This window comes from Saccostrea cucullata, unplaced genomic scaffold (genome assembly GCF_032062105.1).
Source record: "Saccostrea cucullata isolate Sc308-1 unplaced genomic scaffold, CSIRO_AGI_Scuc_v1 ctg17062, whole genome shotgun sequence".
Classification (NCBI taxonomy): domain Eukaryota; kingdom Metazoa; phylum Mollusca; class Bivalvia; order Ostreida; family Ostreidae; genus Saccostrea; species Saccostrea cuccullata.
The window spans coordinates 1-8,553 of record NW_026938204.1 but is presented as its reverse complement, the minus strand read 5'-3'; the positions used below and the strand labels follow the sequence as shown (position 1 = coordinate 8,553).

Genomic DNA, 8,553 nt, shown 5'->3' with positions numbered 1-8,553 from the left:
GCTGTCGATCGCCTTGTTCAACAATTGATAATTAAGTGCTGCAATACTAACCCCCAGAACAAAGCCTAGCAGGAAACCTGGTTCATGCAAAAAGGAAATGTTTCTCTAAAAAATACCCTGCACTCGACAAAATCGCTTCAACCAACTGATACCACCGAACTTCCTTAATTATCTCGGTTGATGGGACAAGAAGTTGTTTTCATGTAAATAAAAAAAATCACAATAATTTATTCTTTTTTTTATAATTTTGAAATTAATTCCCACGAATTAAGCTGTAATATGGCGCTGGATTCAGTCTGCGGAATTTCTTTTCAATTAATCCTGCTGGTTTGGGGGGGGGGGGGGGTTATGTTATAACCGGTAGCTCCCACACACATATGCGTTTTGGTCTAGATCACAAGCAACAAATATCAAATACCCGGTAGGTAAAAAATTATTCTAGTTTCCTTGCCTATAAAATAGAACCTTTACAACTGCGAAGCATATACATTGTATTATTGTCTATGGAACGCCGTCACTGCCTTATAGCATAACACAACGATTGCATTGCGTCATCCTTCCATTACATTATGTCAACACTTTATGACATTTACTCACACTACTATTGCATTATGTCAACCTTATATTACATTATGTCAACTCTTCATGACATTTACTCACACTACTATTGTATTGTGTCAACCTTCCATTATATTATGTCAACACTTTATGACATTAACCCACAATACTATTGCATTATGTCAACCTTCCATTATATTATGTCAACTCTTTATGACATTAACCCACAATACTATTGCATTATGTCAACCTTCCATTATATTATGTCAACTCTTTATGACATTAACCCACAATACTATTGCATGATGTCAACCTTCCATTATATCATGTCAACTCTTTATGACATTAGTCCACACTACTATTACATTGTGTCAACCTTTCATTACATTATGTCAACTCCTTATGACAATTACACACACTACTATTGCGTTATGTCAACTTTCAATTACATTATGTTTAGTCTTTATGGCATTAACTCGTACTTTAATTACATTGTGCCAATCTTCCATTGCATTATATCAGCTCTTTATGACATTAAGTCAAAACAATTTTACGTGGTGTAAAAATGTTTTTATATATTTTCAACTCATTGTTACATTATGTGCACTCTCTACTATTTGTTCTAAGTATTTCATTACATGATGTGAATTTATCTTTAACTCAATATCAATTCGCTATAATACGATGTCAGAATTTCATTACATTATCTGAAAAAATTGTCACATGTGGTCAATTCTTTTACTACTTTATGCCTTCAATATGCTACATGACGACGTGAATCAATTTCATGATGTGAATTTGCTCTTACTTTTTGACAAATCGTTATTACGTTATGTCATTGTGTCTTAACATTGTGTCAAAAATGCTAAGCCTCTTGTCAGCATACATGTATCTTAGGCTATTTCATCTCAAATCAGATGTGAAAAGCTCATGTCATTCTGTGCGCACTCTTCTACATTATGTCGATTCACTATTACGTTATGCGAACACGGGTATCCTCGGCCTTTATATGAGCATAACGTATTTTCCGCTTTCCGAAAGCACTAAAAATGGCGGGAGAGAAAACTGTCATAAATTAAATTCTCAGCGATTTGGGAATTGCATCTTTAAATGAAAACTTTAAGAGAAAAATGATTGACAATCTTGAAACATGCAAAGCCTTAACACTGCGACTGTGAATTAAAGTCACGCGCCGAAATTCAATGGCGTTTACTTTTATCTGATAATTAAATAAATCAAATATGAGTCGTGCAGCATTTTTTTTTCTATATTGCTTTTTTTAAAAAAAATAAAAATCTTAAACTTCTGATCTTATTCAGAACACTGTATTTTTTATCAGGCTTTAACTCTCCTTTTTTAAAGTGTAAACAGATATATCGTATAACACACGTGCACTGGCGGGTTGGGGAGGGGGGCAGAAATCCCGCTCTACCATCTTTAGTCACCAAAATATACATAAAATTAATAAATTTATTAGTTTTACAATGTAGGACATTGCATTACTTTCACATGAAGTTTAGCTGAATTAAATTGGAAACTTTTTTCTATAAAACTATAAAGCCTGCCGGGGAGTTTTTCCGCTTTCCCCCTTTGGTCACCAACTCTATACCGTCCCCCTTCTTTTTTCAAGATTCCCATATGCGCCACAAATATGTGCCCATGCATGCTTATTAAGGCATATTCAATTGAATTAGAAGAGGGACTGGTAGATTTTTGTAACAGAATTCTGGTCTTGGAATGGTTGAAAAAATTACTGTAACTAATTCCGTGACATAGCATTTATTTGAAAGAGGATGTCAGCCAGAAAGAAAAAAAATATTTACCCGAAAAAAAACTCGACAAGCCAAAAAAATTGTCCAAACCCGAAAATCCTATTTCGGAGAGGGGGTCCGACTTCGATCAGTCCTATATTTTTTCAGTTATACTACATTACCCCTAGTGGACTATACTTCAACAATAGGTGGGGGTTGTACTTTCAATGAACATGACATTTTCTAAAATAAGGTTATGTCTGGGAAAAGAGGGGGGCTGATATTATGTGTCTATAATTCGTCCTACTCAATCGGGACTCCCCCCCCCCCCCCCTCTTACGAGTCATTAAAACACGGTCGTCAACATCCATTATTATACTAGATATACAGCTTTCAGATAATGTAAATGTATTTTCACATCAAAACTTTTGGAATCAACATGATAAAGAGTTAACACAATATAAAGATATTTTTAAATCAGATAAGAAAGATTTGTCATAAGCTAATTATATATCTATATATCCACATAACAGAATGGAGTTTTGACATAATGTAATAAAGTGTTGATATAATATAAAGATATGTTCACATTATGTTATTCACTTTTAACACCACGTAATAAAGCACTGACATAAAGGTAAGATGTGTTCACCTCACATCATGATGCTCTGGCCGTAAAATAAAGATAAATCCATATCACGTAATAATGCTTTGATATAATAGACATATACATTCTCAAAAAAGGAATGGACTTTTGACTTCATGTAATGATAAGTTTAATCATAAAACACAATTTACTTGACGTAATGCAATTTTGACCTCACATATTAAAGAAATGAAATAATATAAAGAAACATTCATTTCACGTAATAAAGTTTTAACACAATATGAACATATTTTCACTTCATATAATGAACTTCCGACTTCAAGTTATAAAGTGCTGACATAATGGAAGAATGTGTTTACTTCATGTAATGCAGCACTGACATGATGTAAAGATATTTTTACATCACCCCATAAGAAATTGACATAACGTAAAGATATGTTCACATCACGTAATGACAGATTGACATAATGAATGCATAGTTTTATGTTATAAGGCAGTGATGGCGTTCCATAATTGTCCTTGATGAGACTTGTACATTCTCTCATCCAACAGCTGGCCAAGACAAAGTTATCTCTGATTCTTTGGCCAAGAAATACATAAGATTACGTTCGATGCATTTTTTTGTGTACATGAATGTAACATTTCCCTCAAATGCAAGTAACGTAGCCATATAAATTGAGAGAGGACAACATTATTGCAGCTACAATCAAAGCAAACAACAAACAAAAAGACTCATTCATGTTTTAGCTTACTATTTTGCATACTTCTATTCCAAATGTTAAACATTTTTAGGCCATCCATTCATCAGTGAACTGAGAATGTAAGTGTTATGGGTGTTTAAATATATTTATTCAAATTCATTTTCTTCAACTGAGAATAGGCTGGCTATTAAAGGGAACACCTTAGTCATTAAAATACATATGTACAAGGTAACAATGAAGAGGTGAATCTGTTTTGATTTGTTGCAATTTTATTGCACCTTCTCAGCACCAGATGCAGTTTATAAATGTACCTCATATACATTTCAATGTATTATGTGACACTAGTAAGCAATTCTGATTTCAATGAAATCTTGAAGTCTCAAAGAGTATATTTCTTCAATTTAAATGTTAAAATTTTAATTTTGCAGCTGGCTCACAATTGAAGGGACTGAATTATTCCTTCCATGCCTTGATAATAATATAATATATACAGAATACACCTAAACATTGCATGTTTCTCATTAAATTCTTTGGATTCCAACTCAATCATCTCTTGTCCACTATGACTATAGTTTTGCTGGGAAACCCCTTCAGTTCTACAATAAGGTATACGTATTCACTTTCCCTGTCTGGCTCCTATAAATATAAAAACAAACACTATATATAGACACAATGATTAAAATGCTAAGAAATTTTCTTATCACTTCTATGTATTTATAATAATTTGTATTTTATAGCAATAATCAAATTTTATTTTATAATCAATACAATTAGCTATTGAGAATAAACTGGAAATTCTGATTTAAAAATTTCCTTTTCTAAATTTAGAAACATGAAATCTTTATTGTATTGCATGTTCTTATCTACAAAAATATAGGAATGAACTATAAATAGACTGCACTTCCTTAACACACATCTATATCTACTCATTATAATTACTCTGATTGCTTTCTTTATTTAAACAAAAATAATTCAAAATTTTTTGCCAAAAATAGAAGCAAGGAAAATCAATCAAGTTTCATAGTTCAATGTCAAAAGAGTACAAGTAAGTTAGATTTAAATTGAGGATGGAATCCACCTTAATACCTGTTTTATTTCAGCATACACTGTTCCTACTTTGTGGGGACTCTGAATATAAAAATTCATTCGCATATGCTTGACACCATTTACCATGAACTCTTCATGGCTGTAAAAAGAAAGTAAAAATTTTTTTTTCAATTATAAATAACAATAGCAACAAAATGAGATTATATTTACATGTAATTACTTTCAATATATAAAATAATATACCTGCAAAGTAAATTTTCAGACAAATTGGTTCTGAAGAATGAAAAAAGGGGGTTCAGAGTAAATAAAAATTCATAAAAATGTGCTCTATAAAGATAACAAGAGGCTCACGGGCCTTTTAGGTCACCTGAATATCATGTAACAACATTCCAACGATTGAACTTGGTTCGTGTTTTAAACCAGAGGCCATGAAAATCACAATTCTGAACAAGGCACCATTGCTTATCATAACTATACACATAGCATGCTTACTTTGGTTACTTTAAAATACACAGAGGTAGATCACAGAACAAAGGGAAACTTTATAACCAGTTGTGCACCCCACCCCACAGGAACCACTGACCCTGGGGCCACATATTTCAAAATTTTCAAAAAGAAATTTTCTCTCATCATAAAAAAGCAGATTTCAAAGAATTAATTTATTTTCAGAATATGTACCCCCCAGTACCCCTGACCCGAGGGCCCTGAAATGAATCATTTTTGGAAGAGGCACCTTTCTTCATCATAAATATGTACTGAGATCATCCACATAGGCCTAATACCCAGGAGCAAAGGAAAAAATTTTTAAAGAATCAATGCATTTTCACCATATAATCATTAGAGGCTGAGCCCAGCCCTAACTCCAGAACCCTTGATCAAGGAGCCATGAAATTCACAATTTTGGAAGAGGCACTCTTGCCCATAATAACTATATACTTAGTTAGGTTATTTAATACCTAAGATTAGAGGAGAAGATTTTCAAAGAATTAATGTATTTTCACTATATAATCAATTAATCCCCCTCCCCTTACACCAGATCCCATGACCCAGGGGCCACCAATTTCACAAATTTGAAAAAAGGCACTCTTGCTCATTATAAATATGTATTTAGTGGGTTTGTTTCCTTACATGGGATATGGGCATTCCTACGCACCTGACTTGAAAAAACGAGTATACTGTGAAAAAACATTCATAACTTCGTTAATACTGCAAATATCAGAATAAATCTTGCACCATTGGAAAGAGAAAATAATTACGATAAAATAATAAACAGAGTTTTTTTTATTGGTTGTACTGGTTTTTTGCTAGTTTGAGTTAAACTTTGTGCACTATTTGAACAATTTTGCCATTATCAAAATTAATGCAGGGGTAACGTAATTTGTAAAAATGCTAAATTCTGGTGATAACCTCGCAACCCCATTCATACCCCAAAATACTTAAAACTGGTTTGTAAAAAAAAAAAGTGTACAACAAGCTAATAATTTTCAACACAACAATAAAATATTTTTTAATATATTTACAGACCTGTTTACTCTTACGATTTCGCCGTATTTTATACGGATTTTTAGTACAAAATACGTTTCACCTTTTGATGTTATGAAAATACGGAAATACATTTGTTCGGAATTTCGCAGTTAGTTTTTATGTTCGTCCGTTATGTTTTGTAATCAGATTGATTAATTGATTGTACGTTGTTTAACGTCCCTCTCTCGAGGTTGCAAATTTTGTTCTCTACTCGAGCCATTGAGCGGGGAGGGATCTTTTTCGTGCCGGCACCTACTGCGACACAGGACCTCGGTTTATACGGTCTCATCCGAAGGACCTATCTCCATGTCCCACAGTCGGATGCGAGAGGAACAAGTCCGTACTTTGCGACTCTAAAGCAGACGCAATAACCACTCTGCCACGCCGGCGACTTGGTAATCAGAAAAACAGCCTTTCTCCATAAATATACGTAAAATCAATGAAAAATGAAATCTCACTGGCAAACCCCAAATCTCACGGACAAATTTCATCAAAATTACTGTGAAACAACGATATGGGTAAACAGGTCTGTATTTAACTAAGCAAAACAAGAGGCCCATGGGCCTTATAGGTCACCTGAGCATTATGCAACAACTTTCCAGTGATTGAATTTGATTCATGTTTTAACCCATATGCTATGGCATTCACAATTTTGAAAGAGACACCACTGATCATCATAACTATACACTAAGCAATTGCTTAGTTTTGTAACTTAAATCCCATAGGCAGGGTAGGGGAACAAAAAAGGCTTTTCAACAAATCAGTAAAATTCAGATAATATCAGTAGTGCCCCTACCACACATGAAACCCTGACCCTTAGGCCTAGATCCACACATTGCACAATTTTTGAAAAGGCATCCTTGCTTTTCAAAAATATTTGATTAATACCAAGGAGCAGATTTCAAAACATTCATTTTTAGTATATAAGTACAACCCCCCCCTCTATAGTACCCCTGACCTGGGGTCTTGAAATTCAAATTCTTAGGGCCCTTGCTCATCATAACTATATAGGTAGTTCATCTGCTAAATACCCAGGAGTAGAGAAGAAAATTTTCAATGAATGACAATGATTTAATGTATTTTCACTATATATAATCAATAGAAACCCGCCCTAACACCAGAACACCTGACCCTTGGGCCATTAAATTCACAATTTTGGTAGAGGCATTCTTGCTCATTATAACTATGCACTAAGTTAGTTTATCTAATACCCAGGAGCAAAGAAAAAGACTTTCAAAGAATTCATATATTTTCACTATATATCAAAAGAGCCCCACCCTAACACCAGAACCCCTGACCCTGGGGCCATAAAATTCACAATTTTGGTAGTGGCACTCTTGCTCATCATAACTATGTAATTAGTTGGTTTATTAAATACCCAGGAGCAGAGAAGAAGATTTTCAAAGAAATGATGCATTTTCACTATATACTTATTTAGCCCAGCCCTAACACTAGAACCCCTGACCCCAGGGCCATGAATTTCACAATTTTGGTAGAGTACTCAATGCTCATTACAATCATGCAAACAGTTTGACGGCTTGATGTCCAGGAGTAAAGAAGAAGATTTTTAAAAATTGCATTAATTTTAGGTTTTGGCCCATCCCCTAAGGCCCCAGGGGGGCGGGGACCATAAAATTCAAAATTTTTGTTCCCCTTCACCTATAGATGCTGTATACCAAATTTGGTTGAAAATGGTTCAGTGGTTTCAGAGAAGAAGCTGAAAATGTTCAAATGTTAACACACGATGGACAACGCACGTCGCACAACGCACGACGATGGACGGAAACAGATAGCAATAGGTCACCTGAGTGACTCAGGTGACCCAAAAACTAGAATGAAACTCATTCTTGAATAAATGAAAATTCCAGCATGATTATGGTGTATTTGGTTGCCATGACAACTGAAACAATATTTTATAATCATTTTCAGAAACTACACAATACCTGCTTTCAGAATATATATACATTGGTATACACAAAAATTACAAGAAATACTTAAAAATATCTTAATATAAATTTGTCTAAAAATGCTTAAAATCTTTTGCATGAAAGGGGTTAAATTAATACCCAGGAGCAGAGAAGAAATTCAAAGAGCCCCACCCCAACACCAGAACCTCTGACCCTGGGGCCATGAAATTCATAATTTTTGAAGAGGCACTCCTGCTCAGCATAACTAGTATGTACTTAGTTTGTTTATTACCCAAGAGTAGAGAAGATTTTCAAAGAAATAATGCACTTTCACTATATGATCTATATATGTGCATAGCCCCACCCTAACACCAGAACCTGTGACCCTGGGGCCAAGAATTTCAAAATTTTTGATGAGGCACTCTTTCTTAACTATGTACTTAGTTTGTTTTATACCC

General features: G+C 34.1%; 1 long non-coding RNA gene across 1 annotated transcript; it reads right to left on the bottom strand.

Annotated features, from left to right (window-relative positions):
* Window positions 1–3,868: 3,868 nt before the first annotated feature.
* Window positions 3,869–4,800, bottom strand: LOC134249610 (uncharacterized). The gene is made up of 2 exons (XR_009988324.1): window positions 4,704–4,800; window positions 3,869–4,253 (listed from the first exon to the last, which is right to left on the bottom strand). It is a non-coding gene; the product is annotated as an uncharacterized LOC134249610 (long non-coding RNA).
* Between the last annotated feature and the right edge of the window lie 3,753 nt (window positions 4,801–8,553).